Source organism: Pongo pygmaeus, chromosome 5 (genome assembly GCF_028885625.2).
Source record: "Pongo pygmaeus isolate AG05252 chromosome 5, NHGRI_mPonPyg2-v2.0_pri, whole genome shotgun sequence".
Lineage (NCBI taxonomy): Eukaryota > Metazoa > Chordata > Mammalia > Primates > Hominidae > Pongo > Pongo pygmaeus.
In genome coordinates this window covers 34,247,791-34,275,704 of record NC_072378.2, presented here as the reverse complement: position 1 = coordinate 34,275,704, position 27,914 = coordinate 34,247,791, and the positions used below count along the sequence as shown (strand labels likewise).

The following is a 27,914-nucleotide window of genomic DNA, read 5'->3' as shown; positions in this document are numbered from 1 at the left end:
AGTGGGCATGGCTGCTGTGCCTGGCCCATGGAGCAAGTCCCGGGGGAGATTTTCCACCCTCCTGGGATGTCGTGGCTCACCAATGCGGACATGAGGCATCTCCTCCCCACCACCCCCCGACCTGTGCCATCATCCCTGCTCTGGAGACCCCACTCCAGGCACAGTCCTAGGCCAGGAGCACAGTCAGGAGGTCCCCAGACTCTATGAGCATCTGTTATTTTATGGTATAACCCTCAGTCTGGGTTGAGGCTCCCTTAGTTCTCCCCAGCCCTGGAGGAGGGGGTTAGTTTGTGATCTCTGACTCTTGTCTGTCTGGCCCTACTCCCCTTGGTTGTGGGCTGCCGTGGAAACCCACTGACCACAAGGCTTGGCCCCTGACCCTGAGGAGGCTGCCCCCTGACCCTGAGGAGGCAGTCCCCTGACCCAGCCTCCTGGGATCATCTGGACCCCAAGCTGGGGGCTTTGAGCTGGGAGGTGTGAGCTGGGGGTCATAAGCCAGGCTCAGCCTCTGAAGTCCAAGCCCAGAGGTGCACATTTGGCTGATCCACCAGAGTGTTGGGTCTTAGCCCATCTGGCAGGACACGGGACTTACAGCCCAAGGCCTGGTTGGGGCTGGGCTCCGTTTTTCAATGTCAGCACTTTGCTCCCTGTTTCTCAACACTAAAGACCATGTCAACACCTTGGAAAAGACCAGGGGATGCTGGCAGCCAAGGAAGCCTCTTGGAGCTTGAAGAGCTACATCCCCTGATAATGATGGTAGGCACTGGGCAGCCAGGTCTGCAACCTTTAACCAACACAATGACTGGGTAAAGAATATGGCATTCCTTTATTTGGTTGACAGCTTTTAAAAAATTGCTCAAATGCCCAGTCTGGTTTAAAGTTCAGTTCCATTTGGAATCAGGAAGAGCCTCCCCAGACCCCAGGTGTGGCTGGCTCCTGTCTGCAGAGAGGGGCTCACTGTCCTTCTGAGTGTGGGTCGTGGCTCCTCCTTCTGGCCGGAACAGCACTCTGGCTGGCGCTCTGAGCTGGTTGTAGTTCCACGCGATCCAGTCTAGTGTCCACACTGAAGTGACCCCCACCATGCTGGGCACCTCTGTAGCCACACAGCCTTCTGGGTCCTGCTTACAGCACATGGAATCAGGGCAGGTCAGGAAAACCAAGCCTTAGTGACCTCTTCAGCCTGCCCATGCAAGGTGGCCAAGGGGCAGGTGCGTGCCCAGGTGGCCATAGGGCCACTTACCCTTCATTAACTTTACTTAGCTTGTGATGGTTCTCCTGCTCTGAAGCAGAAACCTGAAGAAGGGTTTTTCTCTTTATTCTCCTTCCCAGAATCCCTTGGTGCAGGCAGGGTCAGGTCACCTTTTCCCTTCTCTTTTCCTACCCAGACCTCACTTAAATAAAAATTCCATACAGAGTCCAACTTACCAAGCCTGGCCCCCAGCAGACTCCTAAAGATGATTCAGGAAGGTAGACCCTCTTCTTTCAGAACCAAAGCCTAGGTTGCTACCTCCTGGGATTGCAGCAAATGTCTTGCTACAGAACCCAGGAGCTGATGATTACCTGCACTACCTCTTTCATTTTTTCTAGAACAAACCAGAATGCTTCCATATCAACTTAGCCATAATGTCAGGCCACCTTTCCCTCCAGTTGTGTTGCAGGAAGTCAGGAACCCCGAATGGAGGGGCCGGCTGAAGCCATGGCAGAATAATTGTGGAGTTGTGAAGATTTCATGGACATTTATTGGTTCCCCAAATTAATACTTTGATAATTTCTTACGCCTGTCTTTACTGCAATCTCTGAACATAAGTTGTGAAGATTTCATGGACACTTATCACTTCCCCAATCAATACCCTTGTGATTTCCTATGCCTGTCTTTATTTTAATCTCTTAATCCCGTCATCTTTGTAAGCTGAGGAGGATGTATCTCACCTCAGGACCCTGTGATGATTGCGTTAACTGCACAGATTGTTTGTAGAGCATGTGTGTTTGAACAATATGAAATCTGGGAACCTTGAAAAAAGAACAGGATAACAGCAATGTTCAGAGAGCAAGAGAGATAACCTTAAACTCTGACTGCCGATGAGCCAGGCAGAACAGAGCCATATTTCTCTTCTTTCAAAAGCAAATGGGAGAAATATCACTAAATTATTTTGCTCAACAAGGAACATCCCTGAGAAAGAGAATGAGTCCCTGAGGGTAGGCCTCTGAAATGGCCGCTTCAGGGGGCAGCCGTCTTTTATGGTCGTAGCTGTGGGATGAAATAAGCCCCAGTCTCCCATAGCGCTCCCAGGCTTATTAGGATGAGGAAATTCCCGCCTAATAAATTTTGGTCAGACCGGTTGTCTGCTCTCAAACCCTGTCTCCTGGTAAGATGTTATCAATGACAATGCGTGCCCAAAACTTCATTAGCAATTTTAATTTCGCCCCGGTCCTGTGGTCCTGTGATCTCGCCCTGCCTCCATTTACCTTGTGATATCTTATTACCTTGTGAAGCATGTGATTTCTGTGACCCACACCCTATTCATATACTCCCTCCCCTTTTGAAAATCACTAATAAAAACTTGCTGGTTTTACGGCTCAGGGGGCATCACGGAACCTGCCGACATGTGATGTCTCCCCCAGACACCCAGCTTTAAAATTTCTCCCTTTTGTACTCTGTCCCTTTATTTCTCAGACTGGCGGACACTTAGGGAACATAGAAAAGAACCTACGTGAAATATCGGGGGTGAAATTTGCCTGATATCTGGCTGAATTTCCCCCAATACAGTTGTATTCCTGGATTTGTTCCCTTGCTCCCAGATGGCTTTTTCACATGGAAACTGACTGGTCCGAGACCTTTGTGTGAATTCTCCTTTGTGGAATTCACCATGGTGGTGAATGTTACTCTAAGTCCATGAAGACATCAAAGCCCTATCCCACCCTGAAACCACAGGTCCTTGCTCTTGTGTATGGATTCAGAGCCCTGCCACCAGCTCCTCTATACCTCCACACTCTTCAGCCAGGGACAGCATTTTAGTCCCCTTCCTGTTCCCAGCCCAGTCTCCTGGGAAGCAATTCTTGCCCTCTCTGTTACCCCATTCTGCTAATAGGGTGCCCAAGTCCCCACAGTTACTCCTCTGCCTTCCCCACTGTCAGGGTCTCAAGTGCCTGGGTTTCTGCATTGGTGACTATTTTGAGTTAATTCTTAGTTCCCATCTCCCTCAACTTCACCTGCTCTAACTTCCTAAGCCTATCTATCCCCAGAAACCTGAACAGCTTAAGGATACTTTAACCCCTTAACAAGGATGTTTTGCATCTCAGAAAACCCAATCCCTGATCCTTACAAAAATGGCATTTCTGAAAACTTTTGAAGTCAGACACCTTAGCTTGGATTCCATTACCCCACCCAGGGGAACCTGTGAACCAGACCATAAAGAGGCAGGATTGTCCCAAGCAGGGCCCTCCTTTGAAGCCCTTTTTTGTTGGCATTCCTGCTCAGAAAACTCCCTCCTGCATCACCCACTGAGGTTTGCATAAGGCCCTCCACCAGGTCTTCTCTGACCTATGGAAGTCGAGTCCTGAGGCTGCTGGGGAGTCTGAATGACCAATAAACGGACCCTGTCACTACTTCCACCCATCCCCAGCTCTCCATCCCAGCTTCCAACTGGGACAGCTGGCCTCACTTTCAATGGGGCCCAGCTGTGCTGCTTGACTTCTCTGATTTTGGCTCCCATCCAGCCCCACTGACTTCTTGCAGCTTGTGACTCCACATACAATATTCAGGACCAACAAGATTTCAGGTAACCTTCAGGAGACTCCAGAAAATCCAAAGTGAAGACAGAGCCTGAAGACCCATGAAGAATTCAGCTAGAGGAAATGCCCTTCTCACCCATCGATGTTTCTGGTTGGTCAAAGACAAATGTTTTGTGATCACTTTTGAGATTTCTTGAATCTTTTGAATATCCTTATGCTATCCCCTTCTCTGTTCTTAGCTGAGAAGCATTTAAATTGCACAGGACTCTGCACTTGACTGGGAGATAGTGAAAACACAGGGAGCCAGAGCTCCCATCAGCAGCCACTGTGGAGGGGCAGGGAGAGGAACCTCAGAAGGTTGAGTAGGCGGTTGCAGCTGTGAACAGAAGAGGAAGCTGTGATGCAAGGGCAGGCGAGCCCCAAAATTGGGGCTTAGCCCAGGAAGGTTCTTGAGTTCGCTCAGGAAATAATTTGAGGGTGAGCCAGTGGTAGAAGAAAACAGCTTCATTAGGCAGCAGTTTTTCAGCTCCGTGACTGTCCCTGCAGAGCCGGGCTACCCTGTAACCAGCATGTCAAGAGTAGCAGCTCAGGGACAGTTCCACAGTCATTTTGACACCCACTCTTGATCACATGCCAATTGAGGGGTAGATTATGCAGAAATGACTGGAAAAGAGGTGAGAACTTCTGGGCATTGCCATAGCAATGGTAAACTGTCATGGCACAGGTGGGCATGTCTTATGGAGAGAGAGGTGCTTCTGGTGCCTCTTCTGTGTCAGCCAGTCTTCATTCTGGTCTGAAGTTGAGTCTTGCCTCCTACTTCAACAGGCCTGAGATCCCAAGGCACAAGCAAGAAAGGGATCATGGGGAATGGACCCAAGATCAGAAACGGGGACAGGACCTAACTGGCAAGAGTCCTGTCACTCAGGGGGACAGGGGACAAGGAGTGAGAAGTGAATGCGATGGGGAGCTGGGATGACATGGGGGCAGATTTGGAGAATGGCTGGTCCATGCAGAGGAAATGTCCAATGGGGCACCTTGTTCCGTTGGAGACGGTAATGTGGGAGATGCTCACCAATTCCGAGCCTGATGGGCAAGGGTGAAGCATCCAAAGTCATGGCTCATTCTTCATTTCCTGGATCTAGACACCAAGTCCCAGAGGTTCCTTGAGGCTCAGACTGGAATGTTCTTTGGGGATGCTATGGGATGAGGATGGAAATTCCATTAGTGGTGTGGGGCCCAGCTAAGGCTGGGCAGGCAAAGAAGAGGCAGAGGTAGGTGAAGGGCAATCTGCCCTCCTCCACCCTTTCTCTCCTTTGTGGAACTTTGCTCAGCATTGCCCAGCAGACACAGTTTCACGGGAAGGACTTCAGCCCCAAATTTTCCCACTCAGACCAGTGTCGGCTTGGGGTTCCTCTTTCCCAAGCCCAGAAATTTTCTCTCTTATAAAGATACAAGCTCCCTAGCAAGTGTAGAAAAATGGTAGGCACCCCTTAGAAGACACTGGTGTCATCAGCTAATTCCATGGTGAAGTTCTTAAGATCTTCCCCGAGGATCCCTACCCCACTCCTGCCTCCATTTACCAATATTTCCTGAACTCTGAGGTGGGGGAACCCTGTGGGCTGGCGGGTAGAGGGGGATCTCAAGGTAGCCTCTCTTCCTTTAACTCCTCATTGTGTTGGGGGCTCTGATGTGGCAGTGATGGTGCAGTTAGCTAGGAAAGAAAATGGGGCTGGGACTCTCATGCTAAAGCTGGAAAGGGGTCAGGGTGAGCCTCCATCCAAAACCCCCAAAACGCTCAGGGGCCAGGGCAGACAGGTGTGACAGCCCTGCCTGTGCCTGGGCACCTAACTAAAGGCCTGTCTGGAAACCCTGCTCTCTCCCTGCTGCCCATTGCTAGACTGGCCACTGTCTAGTAAACCCCATAGGTTCACTGTGCACAGCACCACACTTCCTACTCCATCAGAGGTCGGGGACCACACCTCTCTCTCCTCCACTCTCAGAGTCCCCTCTGCACTGTCTGGCCCTCGAGGGCAGCAGGCCTGTGCCTGGGTAGGGGAGCAGGACTACACATTTTTGGTTCTTCTTCTCCCTGCCTCTGGGGGTTCAGGCTCAAATGAAACTGGTGTTGCATCCCATTTCACAGGTCGCTTAGCATACCAGCTGTCAGGGGGCAAGCAGTGGCCGGCCCAGGCCCAGAATGGATTTTCTACCAGGGCCCAACAGGCCCTCTCCCCACTGAGCAGCTCCCCCACAGGACAGCTCTATTCTGTCCTGGATGAGAGAGAAGGAGGTTTGCTAGGACCCCACTCCAATCCCACCTCACTTGAGACTTGGTGCCTTCCCATGTGCTGTCATCCACCCACTCATCCATTCAACAAATACTCACTGGCCACTGTCAATGTGGGCCCTGTTCTAGAAGCTGGGGCACAGCATGGTAGAGAATGACCACAACCCTGCATGGAGCTTCCCTTCTAAGGAAGCAAGAGAGATACCCAACAAAGAGAAGAGATGGATGAGATAAATTCAGACAATGATAAGTGCTGTGAAGAAAATACGGGGACCAGTGTGACGGGGCAGCCTTGGGCGTGGGCCCAGGAGCCACAGGATCTCAGAGAAGACCTTTTCAAGGGGGATGTCTAAGCTGAGCTGGAGGCATGAGGATGAGCCAGTAGTGCATAGGAGAAAAAGTGTTTCAGGAGCAGTCAGACAGTTTTTGTTCTGGGAATGGATCTATACCTCCTGTGGCTGGAGTAGCAGAAGATCTCACAGGGAGAAAGGGAGAGAGGCCTAGGGGAGGAGGAATGGAGGGTGGAGCAAAGGCCTCCTCCCTAAGGAGAAGCAGCTGGCTGTCCTGGCCTCCTGAGAGGACTCTCTGGACAGTGTCTGCCTGGCTTGTCTCTGATGGGATCCCTGCCCACGTCCTCTCACCAGGAGCAGCCCCTGCTGCCCTTGGCTCAAACTAGTATCACAAGAGAAGAAGCACAACAGCTTAAACCAAGCCCTGGCTAAAATCACATGAGTTCCTCTCCCCTACTTCCTACTCTGTTCTGTTCCCTCCTTAAACCATAAGACAATTTTAAGAGTAATCTATTAATCCCTCATTGTTGAGTTCAATCCCACCTGTCTTTACCGACGACCTGGGATGTGCCCTGTTTTCAGGCATGCCAGAGCCTGGCTGTGGGCCCCAGCTCCAGGCCCTGGAGGGGACGTCCTACCTTCTCTCCCTGTACCCTGAACCTGACCACTTCCCTCCTCAGTTCTGTCCTCTGAGCTGAGCTGGCAGGGATAATGACGGATTCTGTGTCTCCATGATCTCATATGCAAAGCAGTGACTCCAGAGCTCTCAGCCCATCCAATTTAGACAAGAGGTCTGACTTAGGAAGCCTCTTGGATCTGTCTCCTACAGTGTCCGAGCCTACACCCTTTCTGAGCGGACTTTTCTCTTCCTGGTCGGTCCCCTCACCCCTGACCCTGGGTTGCCTGAGGCTTCTCTACATTCCCTTGAGGCCCCTTGAGGGCCCTAAGCACCCAGTCTAACCCCTGCATCACCCCTGGAGAACTCATTGCTTCCACCCAGAGATGCCTGCCGTCACCCTGTCATCTGCTGTGAGAGCAAATGTCATCGCTGTCTCCAGCAGGTGCCAGGCTTATTCAGTATCCATTAATATTGAACCATCAGCTACCATTACATATGCAGGCAGGGAGCAAGTAGGCCAGCTTCCCTGATTGCTACCAAAACCCTTCATTTATCCCCCCAGGTCAGGAGGGGGGTGGCGGGGCAGAAGGCCTTGTCCTCAAGAAGTTTATCATCTTGCTGAAAGAAAAAGAATGCCTAGGGAACTCTTAGAGAGTAAAACAGAGTGACGCCTAAACAGAGCATAATAAAGGCTAAATGAATATGGGCTGCAAAAAAAGTGCTCTGTGTTGTCAATGGACTGGGGAGACTGTGTGGGCTGGAGTGGACAAAAGGGGCTTCGTGAAGGGGAAGGGCTCCAGCCAGGCCTTAAAGAGTGGACAGAGAATGAGAAGGAAGAGTGGGAAGTCGCAGATTCCTAGATACCAAAGAAAAAAATAAAAAATGTCACAGCACTCTTGAATGACACCATGGAATCCCTAGCACCGGGCAGAGGACGGTCCTGCTGGAAATGAGGCTCTGCCTCTGTGGTCCTCTGTGTGCCTCCAAAGCATGTGGTGGTTGGCCTGTGAGTCCACACTAGCTGAGAGCTGCTGGGATAAGGAACAGGTCGGGAGAGGCTCTGGCTGCAGGAGCTCAGGTCACTGGATTTGGGGACAGGCAGAGGGAGACAGCCAGTGTGTGTCCACCTTAGTTTCCAGGGAAGAGGTGCTTACCACCTGCCTGGGAATGGGCTGACGTGGACTGTGGTTGGTGCAGGCAGGCAGGCAGCAGGTAGGGAGGGGAGGGCAGGAGTTGGAGCCACAGCCAGAGACAAGGCCCCCAGAGTAGGCAGCCTGCAGAGCTACAAAAGAGTGGCTGCAGAAGACAGGTTTCTACTGGATTGCTGATCCTTTGCTCACATGCGGCCCAAAAGTGTGGCCTCATCTCCCAGGCATCCTTCCCCCCCGCCCCCCAGGCCCAATGCCCGTCCCTCAGCCTCCCCGAGCTGGCCTGAACCGCCATGGAGGTCTGCATCTTCTCAGGCTGCTTCTCTCGGCCTCCCCCTCGCTATCTCCTTAGCCCCTTTATTCACTTGCTCCTGGATTCCAGGATCTCCAGCTCCAAATCAATCCACACTTAGCAAGCGTCCACTGCCGCCCTCTCTACAGGCCTGAGGCTGTTTCAGGTCACATCGCAGTTCCATTCTATCCCTCCCATCCCGTGCCTGAAGATGTGCATTTCAGCCCCAGTGTTTTCATCCTACTCTCCTGTACATCCTCAGTTCCATTGCAAGCTGCAAGACACAGTGGGGCTCTGAGACCAAATGCAAAGGCTGGACGAACGGCTCTAAGCTGCTGGGAGTGAAGTGTGAATCAGGGCAGTTTTTCAACCAAAATAGGAAAAAAATACAAATCAGCATCAAACTGCATGAGATTCTGATGGCCACCAACCCTGTGACAATCAGTGATCTGGAAGACATACAAGACATAGAAGACCTGGAAGACATGGAAGACATAGAAGACACAAAAGACATGGAAAAGCATTCAAAAAGAGGGAGGCGACAACAAAATTGATCTGCCTAATCTGACAACTGACAGGCCTGGGGCGTGGCAGAAAAGCCAAGTATGTAATAATCTCTCCACAAGTGCCACCAGACTAGAAAAGCAAGTGTTGACGCAGAGTGGTTGGCGTGGAGTATCGACAAAGGAGAGTGGAAGAGCTCAGGCAATGGCCTTGGTCAGTGGCGAGTGGCCACAACAGAGTAGAAACTCTGCAGCAAGATAAGAGACTAGGAGGTGCCCACAGGTCGGTTAAACACACAGTTCTACTGTACATAGATAAGCAAACAGCTGCAGCAAAGCTGTGTCTTCCTTAATCACGACATCCCATCTTATTAATTGCCCTGAAATGTCCCCAAAGCTTCCTAGAAGGCTGTCCTTCCAGGGGCATCACTTTTCTGGGTGATTAGTTCAATGCGTCGTCCCTGAGCATGGCCACTCCCACCCACCCTCGGGATGAAATGTCCTTCTCTTGGCTCCGACTGCCAACTCTCTCATCTAGATGAGACACCGAGGTGCGGCTCTTTGTTAAGACACCTGGCAGCATCCTCAAATATAGAGTTTTCAAATCCACAGAGAGAGGAAAGGAACTGGGCTCATTCTCCAAAGTGACAGACCCTGGAGTAGGAGGGCTCTGTGACAGGGCACTGAGGCTCCCTATGCCCACATAATAATATTTAACACTGTGGTGGCAGAGTGGGTCTCAAATATACCCCTAAAATATCTCATTTCAGGAAGAGGAATGATGATGAAATGTGGTCATTGGTAAGGAAAAAAATCAAAAGGAACTGTTTAAAGAGCAAAAACTCCACAGGAAGCCTTGGAGAATATTTGAAAACGAAAAAAACAAAACAAAACAAAAAGTGTCCTGAAGAACAAAAAGACTAGGCCCATAACTGGATGTCACAGGCAGCTAAATGCAGAACCTTAGAGGCCACTGGGAGCAGGGAGCCTGCTGGGAGAGAGGGCTGGAGAGGGGGCCTCAGTCCCCCACCCACACCTGAGGGGCTCCTCACAGACCTCAGAAGCAGGAATTAAAGAATGTTCAGGGCTACAGAAGGGTTCCATCAGCCTAGAATGAGAGCCGGACACACAGAACCCCAGACACACACATTTTGCAAATGAATGACAGACGTCCATCCAGTCTGCCGATGACACACAGAGGTGAGGGAGAAGGAATATGGAGCACCCTGTCCAAATCGGCCCTCTCACATCCAGAGCCTGGCCACCCCGGGTTGGCTTCCAGAAACCTTAGACACTTTAGCCAGGAGTGATGCCTCTACCCTTCTTGCCAGAACTTGGGCAAAGCCCTGGTCACAGATGATGTACACCCAAGTACTTTGAGCACTAGAACCTTCTTTACCCACCATAGGTACTATGACTATTGTTAATGTAACACTATTATGGAAGCCTGAAAATCCTTCTTCTGGTCCAGACATTGCAAGGCCTCAGGAACATTTGCCCCCAAAACCCATAGCAGGGCTGTTTTGAATCCACTGCACATTTTTGGGTGTATTACAAAAAGGTATCCCCCTCTGGGTGGATCCAGGGCAGCTGGCACCCTGCTCAGCCTGCTCTGTGGGGCTGGGTCTCTGGCCCTCAGATGAGCCCCACAGTGCAGGGTGCAACTTGCAGAGCCATGGGTGGAGAGCAGAGGCTTCCGGAGGGGAAATGGCCTTTCGTGTTTACGGTGTGGTTGACCATCTGAATGGAGGGCAGGGGACAAGGACAGAGGCGGAGGCTCCTTCCCCTGAGCAGGGCACAGGAAGAATCACCACCACTTTGACAGTTGCTGTTTCTGGCTAGCCACAGGGTGGACCAACATCTATTACAGGTGACTGCAGAAGTGACTGGCCTCGAAGCCCAGTGGAATTGCTTCATGTTAGTCTTTTTGGGTTTAAGTCAACTTTTGATGCAAGTAGAACAAACACACAGAAAAATGGACACACGTGTCATAAATTTCCAGGCCAGTGCATTTCAATGACTGACTGGACCCATGTGACTAGCATCTAGGTCAGCAATCAGAATAGTACCAGCCTACCTCCCTGGACCTTCCTGTGACCTCCCTCCCCAAATATAATCATTAACCTGAAATCTAACCCCACAGATTACGTTTGCCTGTTTTTTGAACCTTACACAAATGATTGCTAATAATATTTAGCCCTTTTATGTGTGACGGTTACGTTTGGAAGCTTTATCATGAAGTTGTATTCCATTATAGAAATACACAATTTATTTATCCAATATACTGAATGCCAAACAGGCATTCAGGCAGTTTGATTTTTCAACTTTTTTCTTCTGATTACAAAGATAATCAAATAGTCATTGTAAAAAAAAAAAAGAAAAAGAAAAAAGTTCCCATTTTCCAAGCTCATGGAGAGCTCCAGGGTCTCTTTGCGTTCTCAACATCCAGGCTTCCCTTCCTTCTTTCACTTCTTGGAGCTACTCTCACCAGCATCCATGTCGCTGGGCCTTTGTCCCTACATCTCAGCTTAGCCTCCTTACAATCCCCAACCCAGGCTAGTGTCCGCTCTGCCTTCCCACCCCAGCTCCACAGGCACTCAGGCTGCAGGAAAGCTGCTTCCACACAGCCACAGCGCCAGGAACCTCTGCCTCCCTCTCCAGCTGGGCCTTGGGGCCTACCCTTCCACTTGCTTTGACCAGCTGCCTCACCTCTTGCAACCTCCTCTGGGCTTTTTGCAACCACTAGTCAGACACTCAGAAAATATCCTCAGCAGCTATTTCACTGAGGAAAGTAGGGCCCAAAGCCCAGCGGCCTTCGCCTGCCTCCTGACCTTCCCATGTGCAAGTTGACAGGGCCTCCTCTCTCCCAAGGTCTGGCCCTAGACCCTCCTCCTCAGCCTCTCCAGGATTTGAGCCCTGCAGTCTTCTCCCTAGATCCAGAAATCCCCCGCCCCTCTCCTCTCTAGGGCATCTTCCACTAAGGCTGCTAGTGGGCCACTCCTTCCTTCCCTCCTGGAGGCACCAATGCGCCCTCCACTCATCCCACAGCAGCAGCTTGTGCTGAGCTCACCAGCAGCCTTGCTAAATCCACAGGACACTGCTCAGGCCTCCAGCACATAATATTTAGGTGGCATTTGACATTGTCATCCATGCTCTCTGTTGAGACTCGTCCCTTAACTTCCTGGAGTGCCACTTTTCCTAATTGCTCTCTTTCTACACCCGACCCCCCCATTTTTTCACCCTTTTTTAACCAGTTCCTCCACCTGCCTCTTAATGACAACTTTCTCCAAAATTCTGGGTTAGTCTCTTTCTTTCTGGGGCTTCTCTTTTAAGACAGAATGTGGGAAATTCTCACACCTCTCCCATCCCTGGTCCCACCCTTCTCCCAGAATTCAGGCCTCCTATCCAGCCATTCTACCTAGAGGTCCCAGAAGGGCCTCAGAATCTCAGGGAGTTTCCTTTTGAATCAAAGCATATTAGAATTTTGCATTTAGGAAATAAGCCAACAAGTGTTTTCGCAATACAAGCTACACAATATAGAGCTCAGCAAAACCTTGGCAGATGGGCTGCAGAGCAAACAGTCTGTCCTTCCCGAGCCTCCAGGGGGCGAGTCATCCTAGGTGAGGTGCGCTTCCCAAAGTGCCTGAAAGGTGCATTAGAATTGCTGGCAGAGCATGAGGTTTTTCCATTTACGGAGAGGAAACCTGGATTTAAGAGGTTGAGAAACGACACTGGAGAGAAGGACTGTATCCGTCAGGGAGACAGCAGGAGCCGAGACCCTACCAAACCAGGTATTTTCGGCAGAGCTCAGTGATCTGACTCTTTATCATGACAAAAGTTTGGACCTGCTGCCGTGAGTAGAAGACAACCTAGAAGAGCAAGGATGTGCAAGGTGGGTAAAGAAGGTTCCATATACAATGAACAGACTCAGAGAGGGCAGCCAGGCCAGAGCCATGCGTTCCCCTGAGGGATGCAGACAGCCCATGCCAGCCAGCAGGGAGATGCCTGGAGAGATGTCTCTCCAACTTCATTCTCCTGGCGCAGCCAGTGCCTCTCCAATGCAAATGCAAGATATCGGGCACAGGGATCTTGCTGGGAACAGGCCCTGGAGAAGAATGTGAGAAAGAGCAGAAACAGGGGGACTGCATCAGCACCATTCAAGACATCCAAGACAGATGGAGGATCGTCATGGACACTGCAGTAGGGACCAGAAGTAAACTAGAAGGACCCAGTGACCCTCCTGGAGCCTTTGTCCCTTCCCCTTATTGACCCTCCTTTTGTATTGTCTGGACGAATTGCCAATGAAGCCCTCACTTGAGAGGGCCTGTGTTTGTACCAATGCAGGGAAGGCTAAGGGCAAGGCAGGGGTGGGCAGGATCCACCCCTCCTTCCAGGAGGAAGCCTGCCTTCCTCCTACCTCGATGCCATCCCTAAACTGTCTGAAAAGTGTCACGTGGCTAAGCAAGAAAGCCACTAGAGGCTTGGGGTAAAGATGAAACAGGAGGTCCCTGGGGGCTGGGTTTTTAAGGAGGAGGAAATCTGAGACGGAAAGATGATGTTTCAAAAATCTGTAAGGATAAGAGAAATGGTTTACTAAAAGCAAAACCCCAAAGCAGGGCTGAGCATGTGTGTTTTTGAGTGCAGAACTGTTACCAGTGGTGTGGTCAGAGGAGGCATGCTGGAACCTGTCTTATTGAATGCTATTTTCAATGGGGAAATGGGATACACAAAAGAGAAATGACAACTGTGGGTGGTTAGATTTTCAACCACAGGGAGAGAAGCTGCAGAAGGACCAGCCCAGGGTGCAGGGAAGTAAATGACAGATTCCGAGTGGACAAGTGTAAGGTGTGGCCCTGAGATAAGGAGGAGGATCCGGGTGCCCCTGAGCACAGGAGGCCGACGGAATCATGGATAGACAAAGTCCCAGAAAAATATAGCCTCATCTGACACTTCACCCAAGCAAGGTGTTTCCGCACCGGAAACCCACTCACTCTGTTGTCAGTGAAGCAAGATGTTACAAGGCTTTTTCTAGTCCAGAGAAGGGTGCCAAGCAGCTGGGGATGGGGGTGTTCTGGAAAGAAGAGGGCTGGGCTGAGCTGTGTGTAGCATCTATCCAGTCTTTTAAGGATATGTCGGCAGGGATCATGAATCAGCCTACGAATACTACAATATCAGGGCTAAGGCATCCCTTGGGCTGCAAGAACCCATTGAATAAAGCAGGTAAGCTCTTCTGTCTGGAGAGTATTCTATGCTAAAAATAAATTTGAAGAAGGGCTTAGATCCACTCAGAGAGAGCCCTATAAGGATAATGCAGGGAGCAGTGGGACCCCGCTGGGGGCTCAGCAGCAGAGAGGCCTAGTCCTGTGGCTGACCTGCAAGTCTGTCCTTAGTGCCCCTGCCCTGGCAGAAGCTCTAGCTATGGCCTTTCTTACAGTTCAGGCCACACAGTGTGCACAGCATTGCTAGCTGCGGGCTTTTCCTATGTGTGGTGAATGAAAGGCAGGCAAAGGTTTGTGAAAAACCAGAATGGTTTCCAGGCAACTGTGAGCCTGCTGGTCCCAGCAGAAAGCAGTGTGCACTCATGAGCTGAGCCCAAGGCTCCAGAATGGGCCTTGACCAAGGCCAAGCCCCGGGACGGGTGGCTGGGGGGGCGTGGCCAGGCAAGAAGTCACTCCACACTTCCAGTTCATGGCCCAGCCTCAAGACACACCTCCCAACCCCCAAGAAACCACTGGTGCTGTCTGTGAGGCCCTTCTGAGAACCCTAAGTGCTCAGACCTCCAGCATTTGCACAGTGGGGAGGTGGGGAGGAGAAAGGAAGGAGCCCTATCCTCCACAATGGTGTCCCTTCTTTCTCCCCAAAGGAGGCCCTTGGAGTTTAACTGCAGGTGAGGTGAGCACATGTCCACGTTCCCACTCCCGACCTTGGAAGCAGATCCACTTCCAGGACTTTCTGCTTTCCACCCTTCCACCCTGGACACTCTTCTAAGCAGCTTTGCACTTTCCCCGCCTGTAATTCTCCCCTGCCACGACCTACTGCGGTTCCTCAGGGGCCACCTGCAGACTGGAAGAGTAGATCTTCCTTCCAGTGTCCTCTTTTCCCACCATTGTCTCACTCCCATGCCTCACTTCGTGTTCTCCTTCTCTCCCCTTCCCTGCTGGGAGAAGAAAGGGCAACACCCCATCACCTTCTGGCTGGCTAATGGGGACACTACCCAGCCTTGAGGGCATCCCAAAGGCTTTCCAGGGCAAAAGGAGGAAAATATTTCCACCAATGACTTTCCACACCCCCACAAATGGCTCCTGCCTCTAGCCATTCCAAAAAGACCATTCCAGACTCAGAGCAGCCCACCTGCCCAAGCGGAATCTTATTAGGCGGAGAAGCCAAAGGCTCTAGGTCATCTCCAGCTTCCTTTGGAACCTAAAAAGCAGAACTTGATTGCAACTGTCATGCTGATGGACATGAGTGCATAGGGGACCTGCCACACCCACACCTCAAGGGACAGGGAATGAAGACCAGAATAGTCAAGCCAAATGACGAAGACCGGGATACTCAAGTCAAATGACAAGGTTGGTGGTAGAGGGAATGGGACTGGTGACACAGCAGGTGACACTAGAAAGTGGAGCTCAATCTGAAAAGTAAAATGTGGGAGAGGGCCAGTGTGTCGAGGTAGAAGGAAAGGCAGCCTCCCTGAGAGCCACAGAGTGAGCCCAGGCTATCACCACCCACCTCCACCCAGGCTCTTCTGCACCACTGACCCCACCGTTGCCCCTTGGACCTCTTCTTTCTCATGCTTCAGAGTGGCCCAACGACAGGAAGAAGCCATCAGAGGGACTGCTGCCATCTAACGGGATCCCCTAAGAATTGGTGGAACCAGATGTGTCTAGTAGTTGTCCTGCAGTAGCCCTGACTTCTTTGGGGGTCACATTTCCCTCTGTGTATGACTGTCTTCCAGCCCTGCCACTGTGTTCATCTACCTCTTCCCTCAGGAATGTCCTGGGGCTTCTGCTCCTCTGTGTTCGCCATGTCTGGCTCCTCATGGACCCCTGTCTCTTGGCACTGTATCTGCTCCCCCCGTTCCTCTTTAGCCTTCTTGTTTCTCTGTACTTGCATTCAGTGGGCGAGGGCCAAAATCCAGAGCTGGTCACAAAGGAGAGTGCCATAATCCTGGGGTTGGAGCCTTGTGATATCTGAGGACAGATGTCCCCTGCTCTTTACCCTGCCCTTCCCCTTGGCCGGGTAGCAGCCTGTGAGCCCAGAGGGGATTGGAAAGGCAGGCCACATTGCACGAGGAAGCTGCAGACACTTGCTTCTTGGCATCTCTTCCACTTATCCAGAACCTGTCTTTCCCTGAGGGTGGCTCCTTTTCCAGGTCTTCTGAAATTTACAGTAAGGCTCTTCTCTTTTCTATCTTCCCTCAGGCAAGGCCTCCAGGACTGTGCCTTACTGGCTTCTTTCCTCCCCCTCCTGACCATTCTAACCCCTCTTGGTGATGCTTCCTCTTCCTCTTGGAGCCCTCTCATGCCACATGACCATCTTCTTCCCATCTTCATCTATCAACAACCCGGTGTACTTCCACATTTACATCCCCACAGGAGCTTATTAGAAGAATGCCTAGCACATAGTAGATGCTCAATAAATATTTGTTGAATGAATGAATGGAGAACTCTGGTCTCAGACTCACCAATTTTATCTCTGCCTCATACGGCTCAGCCTAAACAATTTTATCAACCCCAAGGGGACTTGTTGCTCATCTCCACTTCTGCAACCCATCCCCACAGCCAAACCTTGAACCCAGCATTACCTGTGGAGCCCCCACCTTGTCTTCCCACCACCCTCTTCTCTGGAAACACGTTATGGCTGCTCATCCCAACTTGAAGCTCTTCAGTTACATATCATGTTTTTCTCTACCTCATGGTCAATCTGTTTAAAACCCTTGGTTCCCTTTTCTTTATGCTGGGCTTGCCTTGCTGGTCTCCAACCTTAGAACAGTGGGAACTTTCATTTTCTCAAGTCTTATACTTTAGCTCTGCTAAGAGAAAAATGCATAACTACCAGTTTCTTCCATCACAAATGTATAGTTCACAGCTCAGCAGGGCAGGGCCCCCTCTGCTGCTGCCTACCAGTCAGTTTTGCTAATTCCTGCTGGCCCTTTTCCCCCAATTCCCAGAGTTTATCATTACCCTCAAACTCTCGTCCCTATCGGTTGACAACATCCACTCTTAGTTCACTGATAAACACCTCGGCCATCAATTGTGAACTCCCCCCTAGCCCTCCAACCTCACGTCATCTGTCCATGTCTCCCATTACCTCCAATGTGCTCCTTGCCCTTTTGTAGGGTTATGCCTTTCCCTGGGCTTTGGGACACGCCAGCCTTTCTGCTCACCCCAGGTTGGCCCTCCAGCCAAGTATCCCTCTCCCCAGATTTATGTTAAGTTCCTTCTGCCCTCACCTCCGTCCCCACAGCCTACCTCCCATTAGATTTAAACCTTCCCTCCACTACCCCCCTTCCTTAAGCTAGCGTCCTCTTTGAAAATTGCCATTTATCAGAATTATCCGAAGGATCTTCCCAATCTGTGGAAGGCCTGCCCACCCTTCCTGTCCATTTCATCTGGTGTAATTGGCCTCCTCTCCCACCAGCTCATGGGTCGCATCCCCCAGAGACTCAGTCCCCTCTTCGTTGCCGCATCCTACAACCTTTCCTTTTCCTTTTTATTACAGAAGAAATCCAAGTTTATTTCAACAACACTGAAGAGTCAAATGTGTGAGTCCCTCTCACCCTGCCCTGAATAGTGTTAAAGGTGGAGCATGTGTCCTTCCAGAGTTTACTACACGCAAACATAATGTAGTTTTATGCACAAAGGTAGAAGTTGGTTTCAAAAACATATATGAGATCCCAGTACACATATTATTCTCCAGCTTGCTTCATTTCAAGCCATGTACCAACATGGTTCCACATCACATCAGTGTACATGCCCAGCCACACTCTGTGAGACTGCACTGCACCCCATTCTGTGGATGTGCCATGAGTTTAAGGGCTCCCCATTTCGCAGGCACTCAGGTTCTCCATGTTTTTAAACACTGCCAGGCTGCCACAACTATCCCTGTATGCTTATCCTCACGGCGTTCTGTATTATTTCTGTTGGAGAGAGTCTCAAAAATGGCTCTGCTTTTTATTTCTATTTAAATATTTTTGTTAGATGGCCCTCCAGAGAGGCTGCACCAGCTTTAAAACCCTCGGTTCCCTTTTCTTTATGCTGGGTGTGCACTTTACCTCAGCCCTCGAGGGTGCCTCTGCCCACGCCTGGGCCAGCACCCAATAACGTTTCCCTCGTGGCATCTGCAGCAACAGCCCTGCCTGCCCCTTCCAACTCTGCCCCCAGCCCCCAGCAATGGCACAGACATTTCTCGTTACGTTACTCCTTTGGTCTTCTCGAACCTCCTCTCACTCCCCCTCCCCGTGATACTGGGCCATCTTCCTCTGCCAGCCCTTTACTGTTGTTCCGTAAGTTTCTCTGGGTTTCCTCCCCCATCATCTTTATGCCCATGGCAGTCAGACGGGTCTCCCACTCCCTCTGCACCTCACCCCTCTTCTCTCCCTGGGCCACCTCGCCTCGTGGTACAGGGCAGCCAAGTCATTCAACTCAGCTGCAGAACGAACGAGGGCTACACAAGTGAGTGTGCGGAAAAGGAGAGAACTCACATCGACTCTGCCATTCATGCATTCTACAAATATTTATTGAGTACCTATTAAGTGCCAGAGACCGGGGAAGATGTTCAGCTGAATCAGGTGAGGTCTGTCCTGGAGGCGAGGGAGACATTAATCAAATAATCACACAAATCAATGTTGGGTTTCAAATTGTGCTGGGTGCTATGAGGGAGTGGCTCATGGACATGTCCCTGGCAGCTGCCTTGCCTGAAGGAAACGTGTTATCCAGGGAATGGCATTGGAACTGAGACCTGAACAGAGGGCAGGGTTTGATCGGATGAAGCAGAGGAGGAAGAGCTCTCCATGTTGCTACAGCAGGCCTGGACCAGAGGGCCATGAGGCACTTGAAGCACTTCATAGAGGCCTTGAGAAGAGGCCTGGGAAGCCCGGGGGAGGATGGCAGGCGGTGGCGGAGAGGAACATGTGTTTATGAGACACGTGCTCTTGGCCCTGCCTGCATTTCTAGCCAATCTAGAAATAACAACAGGAAAGCATTCACTCCCGGCACTGGCCCCTCTGAGACCAGGAGACCTTGGGTTCAGCATGCACTGATGGGGAAGAAACAGGATGCAGAGGCCTTTACCCCCTCTCTCACTGATTACATGGTTATAGCCCTACACTCTGCCTTTGCAGATGCCATGCTTCCTCTTAGCTGGACACTCAAATGCCTCCTACCAGTAACTGGAGAGAGAAAGTAAGCCTCTGGGCCACAGCAAGGGGGACAGGCGAGGGTCAGGACAGTTTGGCTTTTGACCAATCCACTCTTGCCTAGCCAAGCCCACCTCTGGCTTCCAGAGGCATGCCCCCACCACGTCCGGGAATGTGTTGCCAGGCAATGCTTTCTTGCTGGATGCATGGGGAAGGTTCTAGTTTTTCATCCACTTAGTGTGTTCTGCTCTTGGAGTATGGGCACCTCTCAATAGAGGCTAAGAAATGCTGATCCCTGTGGATAAGAGAGCCACTTAACTTGGCCATCGGCCACTGAGCCCATTATCCATCTAAAGTCTCTCCAAATACTGGTCAGATGGAGGTTTCCACAGCTGCCATTCTAAATGACAGGACATGTGACGGAGTCTGAAGCCCCATCCCAGCTACCCCTCAGCCTTCCTTCCAGCCAAGAACCACCCACTCTGCCCAGAGAGGCCACATTGCCCTCCAGCCAAGGGACCCCCTCCTTTCCGCCCTAGGAAAGAAGTTCTGTCCTCTATCCCCAAGGAGACTGCATATCCTTCACCACCTCCACTGAAGTTTCTAATGTTAGATGGTCCTTCTCTTCACAGCACCTGCCCAAGTCTGTGTTTAGATGCCTCGAGCCTGATCCTTCCAACTAACATAGAAATGCCAAGGCCCGGCATACTTCCCTGGTCATCCCACACCCCTGTTGAAAGCCAGAGGCTCATGGACTTAAAAGTTCTTCAAAAATGAAGCTAGCTAGCTTCTACCCCCGTGCCCCAGCAGCCCTGCACAGACTAGTAAGCTCACTGCGACTCTGCTTAGTCCACCCTCCTGCCCATCCACATTGATCACCAACCACTAAGCCCTGCCTGCGGGACTCCGAGGAACTCACTAGGTCTCTGACTCAACCTCTAGTGAAGAGGGGGTTTCCTGGGAGTGAAGTACCTATGAGGGTTACTGCCCCGTCTTTCTGGATTTTGGCTCTGAAAGTGTGGAATAAGAGAGCGCACAGTGACACTTCCACTTCTCAATCCAAGAGAACTCCATACAGTTCCGTTCTATTCCAATGACCTCTGATCAGAAGGAAAATGACCATTGCAATAACACAGCACTGAGAGATTCTGAAAGAATCAAGCCAGGCCCTTTTGGAGATCAAAGCTTTCAGGAATTAATGCTCAGTTAATTCATGGAGAAAATGATGTGTGGGTAATTTCTGGAATCTTTTCACCTGGGCAGACACATGACTCCCATGAGAGCTCTCCCACCTGTTGCTTTGGGTGCCAGCCAGAAGGCATTGTCCCAGCCCTTGCTGCGTTCTAGCCCTGGGTCCAACGGGCTACAGTGCCAATGAAGATGGTACTCAGCGACCTTGGTTCACCAGCAGAACCTGAGAAACCCTCTTCTACCTGAAAGGAGGAGCAGCCCCTTGAGCGCAGCACCTGCCAGTGAGTGTGGAGCCAGGCCACCCTGTCCTTACAAAACTCTTGCAATGTTTGATAGAGAGTAGACATCCGAGGGTATAAAGTACTTTTCCTGTGCATCTTCTCAATTCCCAGGTAGTCTCAGTGAGCTCAAACTATTCACCCAGAGAAGACAGTATGAACTAGATTTACCCTGGCCCCTGACCAGGCCTGGTGGTGGCAGCTCCAACTCCATGCAGACAGGAGCTGGGTTGCCCTACTTAGAGAAGCTAGCCACCTACTCTGCCCAGGAATATCTTGGGTGTCCCCAGAAGCCCTGCTCCTTCCAAAGTTGAAAGCAATGGTGATCTGCTGAAGACACTGGAACTCCATAGGAAACTGCTGAGCAAAGGAGGCAAGGAAAAAGATATTCTTGGAATATCCAGAAAACCAAGTCGAGAGGGAGATGCTTAAGGGAAGAGAAGGGGCTGTCTCCTAGGGAGTGGTCTAGAATCTTCCCATCACTGACACCCAACTTCTGCCCATTATCGGAGGTGCATCTGTTCCTTGGTGAGGGACAGGTAAGGAGGACTCCAGCAGAGCCTCAGCAAACAAGAGCTGTCTGCCTGCTGCAGGGGAGGGTGTATATGTGACAGGGAGGGTTGGAGAGAGGGCTGCCTTCCACCACTTGTAGTTCTAGGAATCCATGGACACCCTTATTTTGGCTGCGGGCCAGTGTTCCAGGGGCACTTGTCCTGGGGTGGGAGGAAGCAGCTGTGAAGATGCCAGCCTACTAGGGACAGGGTTAGGACCAGGTGTGCAGCCTGGAACAAGGGACAGAAGGAGGAAGCAGCACCATCAGCACTTTTTCCTTAACATCTGGGTGTGGGTTTGCGTGTGCATTTCTTAGGCAAAGAGGCATCTCAGTACATGTTTTAAGCTGCCATCTCCTCCTTTTAAGCCTCCTAGTTAATATCTGCTATGTGAATTATTTACTGGGAACAGATGTTAGAGTTTAAAGAGCACTGAGCAGAGATCTTTTGCTAATCAATTTATTTTAACAGGTTTAAGTCTTTACTACACACCCAATTGGAGATTTCCCCGCCACTGGAAGCCTGTGCTCCTACAAACCTGTGTTGCACATATTTCCAGCTCGCCCCAAGCTTGTTGCCTGCTCTTTAGCCCCTCCCCATCCTGGCCAAAGTGCCTGCTTCTCATGGTATTCTAATTTGATCTGCAGAAGTCTAATTTGACCCGGAGAAAGAATTTTTCCTTCTAACATCCGTCGTCAGGTTGGACTAAGTGGTCACTCAGTGAGATCTGGCCATGTCCTTCTAGGCTTTGAGTCACGTTTGCTGAAGCCATGCCAGTAAAATATTTCTGGGATTGAGAAGAAGTCAGCCTGACATTTTAAACAAACAAGGGCTGCAAGACTAAAAGACCCATCTCTGCCTCTCCCCAGGGGCGTTTCTCACTGGGTGGGTAGGGAGGGCTTCGAAGCAGCCTGTGAAGTGTGGGCAGCTTGAAACACACGAGGCAGCAAATCCGAACAGACAAAGGCCTCACTCTCCATAAGAATGTGCAGTCTGGGAGACGGCCAGGTCTGCACCCTCATGTTTTTCTGCCTGATCAGGGTGAAGAGCGGAAAGGTGAGCTCTAATCCTGGAACTTCTTCCCTGCGCTCTGCCAGCTCCCACCTCGCCACCATCCTGGGTTCTGGAACCACACCAAGCAGGGCAGAAACCGAAGTGCTTTTGGAAGTCCACAGGAATTCCCACACCCACCACAGCCCAATTTCATCTGCCACAGTTGCTCCCTGAACTCAGTGGCTCTGCCGCAGCAGGGAGATGGTCTGAAGGACAGGCGTGGGGGCAGAAGAAGGTGAGTCATAGCCAGGTGATGTGCCTCAATACTAATCTATCTTCCCAACATCAATTCCACCCAGGGCCATGGGCGAGGATCCCCTGATGGTTCCGCACCATGAGGTTCTGTAGTTGCAGGGTGTGGTCTTCTCCTGCAAGTCCATCTTTACGCAGAAGACTAAGGGAGGAGGTGGCCAAGAGGCTTGCTTCTGTTTTTGCCTGACCCCCCTGGGGTATCACTGTCCCAGGACCCCTTTTGACATAGCTATCTTATGTTTGGGGCTAAGGTTCGTCTGTGGGTCCCACTGTAAATATTTGTTGGAAACAAGTATCCAAGGAAGGAGGAAAACAGCAATAACTGAATACGTGGGTTTGCCACCCACAGGATGAGGCCAGGCAGGGTTTCTGTACAGGAACAGGTAGCTTGGGCTTGCAAGAGTCATACAAGGAGTGATGCCTTCAGACAGCTGACTCCCAAGTTCCATTTTCCCTGCACAGGTAAGGAACCATCACATACTTGACTTTGCCTCCCCAGAGGACAACTGATGGGGAGGAATGGGCTTCCCTCGCTTCTTCCCAGGCAGAGCTGAGGTGACTGCATGGGACTGGGGGCTCTGCCTCTCACTGAAGTCCAGAAGAAAACATGCCTATGGCCTCAGACATGACAGAGTCTCCCTTGGCCTCGACCAGTATTTGACAGTCTCAACCCCACCTGCAGAGGTGCCTGTGAGAGGGGCTCTTGTTCCCAGCCCCTAACACAGATGCCATCAGGGACCACTGTCCAGAATTCTCTGATAGTTCTGGAGGGTTTTTGGAGCCCTAATCCCACTGTTTCTTGTCTGTTCGGCTTGTAACAGAGCTCATCTTTTGGAGACCTCTTTCAGTGGGCAAAGCAAGGGGCCATTGTCTGAGTGGGAGCCTGGGCCTCTGCCACACGGGCCAGGGAAAGCTCCCTAGGTCCTTCTGCCCAGAGGGAATTTGGCCAGGCAGGTGAGGGAGAGTCTGCCTCTGAAGAGGGTCTAAGAAGTAGTCATATTGACCCAACCTTTGCGTGTGGCTTATTGACAGCATCAGCACCCATAGCCCTGGTCCATGTCGGAGACTCTCCACTTCAAAGCTCTTAAAGCCCTCACAGCACACATGAGTTCCTGTGGTGCTGGGTCACCCAGTTGCCTCAGGTCTTTGCTAGGCTCTGTTTCATGGGCCTTGTTGGGACCAAAGGTTCTGCCACAGCCAAAGAAACAAGACCAAGAGGAGAACAGCACAGCATCCAGGGAAGGAGGGGGCCTGGAGGCCAACAAGGGCCATTGCCCCTGGTGGGGGGGGGCAGCTCCAGAGAGCACCAATGGCTGAGAGGCTCAAGTCCCCAGCAAGGCGGCAAGGCCCTTCACTTCTTTCCAAACCTAAGGCTCTATGAACCATCAGGACCAACTGGTTTCCACCTCAAAGACGTTTCCCTTTCAACTCTAAACTCAGCCGGGCAGGCAGGCTCAGGGCCCCTTTACTTTATGAAATTAACCAAGGCTGACTAGACAGGCAAGAATATGTAGTCTCCATACATTTTTTTTTTAGGGAGCAAGAAGATACTTTGGTTGCCGAGGGATCGGGGGGTGGGGGTCTTATGCCATGGCCCATAGACAATCAATGCCCACCCAGAAATCCTTTGTGGTTTAGGAGGAGGGGAATTTCCTGCTGGCTCTTGCATTCCTCAAAGGTATGTACAATTAGCTATAAGTGTGAACAAATGGGGCCTGCTCAGGGGCCATTCTCCAGTAGTTAAAGCTCAAATTGATCTACTTCCTTGGATGCACTCTAAGATTTCACTTAGTTTCCCACCCTTTCTCTAACCCACTGCTGCTACAGATCCTATTTATGTGCCTCTGGTTCTGCTTCTGGACTTCTTTAAGATCTAGTAAGTATGTGCATTGCCAATGCCAACTATGTGTCCGTTCCATGCCAGGAGCTGCAGGAGGGCCCAGTGGGTAATGAGGCATTCCCTACCCTTTAGGGAGTCTGCCTTTGGGTTGGGAAAGCAGATGAATGTTAAGGGCACAGCATTGCCTCAGCGACCTTGCACGTATCCACATGTGCCACACAGGCAGTCTTGAACCACAGCTAATCCGAATCAAGGCCACAGGAGCAAGGCCTTGACATCCTGTGATCCTCCCAGACCACCAGAGGATGGGAGGCTGGAAGTCCCTGCTCTGAGGCCATCTCCTACTAACACCTTCTCCCCTGGGAGGCTACCATGAGGCAGTTTCTTATCCTCTCTGGGTTCTAGCTAGAGAATATCGCAATGGAAAGAACTACTTTCCAGATTTCAGGATGAAAAAACTGAGGCACGAATAGTCACACTGCTAGATTCAAGCCCTGGTACCCAGAATCTTTGGAACTCAGGTGCAGACTCAAATTTTCCTCTGGTTTATTCTGCAAATGAAGGCATTTCTCTGGGTATCTTAGTAGAGAGCCAGTTAAGACCCCAAACTTCTCCTCTTCCCTTTGCTGACAGATTGCAGCACCCCTTTGCTGACAGATTGCCTGGTCAGGAACTGTCCCCCAAATGTAGTTGAGGACTGATAGCAAAAAGCTAATGAGACCACTGGTGCTGGGTGGCTTCCTGGAGCACGTCCCCTTCCTCTTCCCCTTCCCACCCTCCCCCATCATTTCATCCTATGGCAGCCCCTCCTATTATTACTTAATAGCCCTGGCTGGCACCTGCCCCCCAACTGGAGTTCATCAGTATTGAAATCTGATAGAAGCCCATCCATTTTTTTTGCCTTTCTCAACGCCCAGGACCCTCTCTGGTGAGCAGCTGCTGACTTCTGCTCTGTGAGAGCACGCTTTAGTGCATTCTGAGTATCACACATTCTCCTATTTGCCTCTTGCCACAGACCCCAAGGCATCTCCTCAAGATGACCACAGTTGTCCCTGAAGAAGCAGTCACAGCAAGCTCACTTCACAGGAACCAAGCTGTGGGCTGATCCTACAGACTTGAAAAGACAACTCAAAAAAGTATAAAGTTGCCAGATCCTCACCCCCAAAATGTGGCACAATATTAACGCCTCTAGGTGGGCACGACTGCGTGCCTTCCATTTGGGGAGTGAATCCTGCCTCCCTGGGCTGAGCGGCCTCCATGCCAACATGCTCTGACTAACGTGATGCCCCTGCAATGCCTGCGACCCTGCTGAGGCACAGCCCACCTCCTCTCCCTCTGGGACCAAGGGGTTGGCGAACTGAGAAGTTTTGGGGGCCTCCCTCCAGGTTTCCCAGCCTCCAGGAAAGCACCCCCCGGCCCCGCATCATCCCGCGTCCCCGTCTGAGGCCCTTCTGGCAATCAAGGCCCGTATTCACCCTCAGAGAGGGAGTTACGGTTCCGCCAGCTCCAACCCTCTAAAGGCCACGCGGCAGGACGGAGGCAGCCTTTACGAACAGCAGTTACTCCGAGGCCGCAGCGCGGACAGCCGGCGCGTGGGGAGGGACCTGGTGGCCCTCTACCTCCCGGCCCCGCCCCCTCGCCCGGCCCCTCTCCTCGCCCCGCGCCAGGCTGCCCCTGCCAACCCCGCGGAGGGAGGGATCTGCTCTGAGGTCCTCCGGGGTGGTTGTTGCGGGCCTTGGCCTCCCTAGATTCCTTCCCATCTCCCCAACAGCAATCCTCCCAGGGCCATGGGCCAGGAACCCCTGGTAGTCCTGTATTCTGAGGTTCTGCAGACGCAGGGTGTAGTCTCCTGCGAGTCCATCTTGATTTGGAAGGCTGCGGGAGGAGGTGGCCGAGACCCCTTCCCTAGACCGCGAGGCAGGACGGAGGCAGCCGTTAGGAACGGCCCCACTCCACCAGCCGGCCCCGCGGGGCGGTTACTCTGTTCCTGAGGTACCCCTCGAGGTGGGTGTATGGGGACCTCCTCCTCCCTAGACTTCTAGGCCAGGGGCGAGGATCACCTTAGAAAGGGTTTCCCCAGACGTCCCTGATTTCACATGTCCTGTCCTGCTGGCAGGCTGCGCCTCCTTTCTGCGCTTTGGGGAATGGTGCCTTCACGCACTTTGTAAAGGGTCTGGAACTGAGCTGAAGAGAAGTGATTGAGGGCTACTGTGGAAAGTCCCAGCTAATTCAGGTTTCTTCACCCACCAGATTGTCTGTGGGGTCAGAAACAGCTCTGGAGGGGCCTGCAGAAATTACTTTCTCAAGTCTTTGGGCTGGAAGGAACGAACAGTGCCTGACCAAGGACTTTGAGCAGGAGAGAGATGGGAGCAGAGAGGAGCCAAGGTCTACTGTTTTCGCTTCTGTCAATTAGATAAAAGCCCTGCCCAGAAGCTTTGAGCGCTGCTGTCAAGTCCCATTCCTCCCCTAAACCATCCAGGTTCCATCTGCCTTGAAGCCAAAGGATCTTATTAGCTTCCTCAAGAAAAATTCAGGCCCGAGTTTCTCCACCAGCACTCTCCTCTCTCCGAAGGAGTGGGCGGGCTGCATTTCTCTTCATATTCTATTCCATTCCAGACCGTCTTGGACTACCAGCCTGTCCACCACCCCTCGGGGCCCTCCCCTCCTACTCTGCCCTTGCCCGCTGAGGCCCCAAGCTGAGGAGATGAGCAGAGCAGTAAAAAGAGAGGAGGTTTTGCAAAGCAATGTCCTCTCAGTCTTTAACAGGTGGCCCTCCTAGGAACCTGCCGGAAGTGGAAGTTAATAAGCTGAAGGTGGCCACAACCAATCTCTGCCACACTTGCACCCTCCCCCACCCCAAATCATTCCTTTTAATTAATAGTGGAAGACCTTTTTAAAAATGTAACATGAATTGGCTATTTCTTGAGGCAAACAAAAGGTGGCTCTGAAGCGATATATTTGTACTTGTATAAATTCATTAAAATAGAAAGCTTATAACCATCCAGGTTTCATTGACAGCCCCAGTCCATCTACATGCAGAAATGGTCCCTCCAAAGCCCTCTGTGACAATTATTCTCACAGATCGTCATGATAAACTGTAAGGGAATATACTAAGAAAGAGGGAAGAAGAGAGGAGGAGTCCATTTTTAATTAGTGGTTGGAAATAGAGCAAAAGTTAGAGGGCCTTAGGTTTAAAACACAGATGTGCATTGTGATCGTCTGAAGGAAGAGCTGTTGACAGAGAAAACAAGGTGGTGAACTCTGCCCTGGGCCTGTGACAGTTAGGTGAGGGTGGCTCACCACAGAAGACAGACTGGTAGAGCCCAGCAGGAAAGAGGGGTGTCAGGCTGGAAGAAGTGCATTTTGGCCCTGGAGGAGCGGTGGAGTGGCTGGAGCGACTGCAGGAGGAGGGTAGATCTGGAAGCAGGTCTGGGCTATACTTTGGCCTCAGCCAGGGAGCCAGAGAAGGAAGGCTTGAGTTCGAGGGGGGAAATTCATTCTCCCAAATTGCTTTCTCAGAA

General features: G+C 51.4%; 1 long non-coding RNA gene across 1 annotated transcript; it reads right to left on the bottom strand.

Annotated features, from left to right (window-relative positions):
• Window positions 1–807: 807 nt before the first annotated feature.
• Window positions 808–25,973, bottom strand: LOC134739648 (uncharacterized). The gene is made up of 3 exons (XR_010126514.1): window positions 25,718–25,973; window positions 4,805–4,928; window positions 808–4,559 (listed from the first exon to the last, which is right to left on the bottom strand). It is a non-coding gene; the product is annotated as an uncharacterized LOC134739648 (long non-coding RNA).
• Between the last annotated feature and the right edge of the window lie 1,941 nt (window positions 25,974–27,914).